Below are 809 nucleotides of genomic sequence, written 5' to 3'. Positions count from 1 at the left end.
TCTCGCACGTAGCCAAAACTTATAGCGCGGGAGGCTCAGGCGCGTAGCCATTTCGTTAAATTAAATGTCCGGGTTAATGTTTATTTCCGAAAAAACGTTTTCCAAAACATGTCCAACACGTATTCCAGCGTTTTCCGAAAGCAAATTGCAGTGCCCCGGGCTGCGAAGCAGCCCGGGGCCACTGAATTTTTTTAGTGGGGCCAGTAACAAACTGCCTCTCCTTTTTCGGGGGGGGGGCATGGTCCCTTGGCCCCTTGACTCCCTACGCCACTGCTTGGGTTTATTGCTTTTATGACATCATTCTAATTATTTTCTAGTCTTGAACTGTGAAAATGATTGTTTCCCGGATTGAAAATTTTTGTTTGGCATCATAGTCCGTAAACTCCGTACTCCGTCCATTCCGCTTCTATGAAGCTAATTCTGCATTATGTTGTCATTGGTCTATTAATATTGCCGAGCTGGAATAAGTGGAAGTTTAATTATTGTTTTATGAAGATCCCATTTCGTATGTGCATTTAATTGGCATTTTAAAATGAACAGAGAATGAAAAATACATATACAGAGCGTAAGCATCGTTCATTTTCAATAAATAACTCGAAAAAGGTATCGTCACACAATCTTCAAAAATTCTCACTCATTCTGCAGAAAGAAACACGGGAAAACCACCTCTGGAGGTGGCTTCGAGTACCGTACCGTTTGTTTTTGTATTTCAGGGTAAGCGTAGAAACCGCGCGCATAATTTTTGGCTGATATGAGACGCGGGGTAGGTACGGATTTTGAATGACGGTTCGCAGGATACCGCATCAGAG

The sequence above is a fragment of the Paramacrobiotus metropolitanus genome, unplaced genomic scaffold (assembly GCF_019649055.1).
Source record: "Paramacrobiotus metropolitanus isolate TYO unplaced genomic scaffold, Prichtersi_v1.0 Parri_scaffold0000081, whole genome shotgun sequence".
NCBI classification, from domain to species: domain Eukaryota; kingdom Metazoa; phylum Tardigrada; class Eutardigrada; order Parachela; family Macrobiotidae; genus Paramacrobiotus; species Paramacrobiotus metropolitanus.
The sequence above is the reverse complement of the archived record's forward strand: the minus strand, read 5'-3'. Positions refer to the sequence as shown.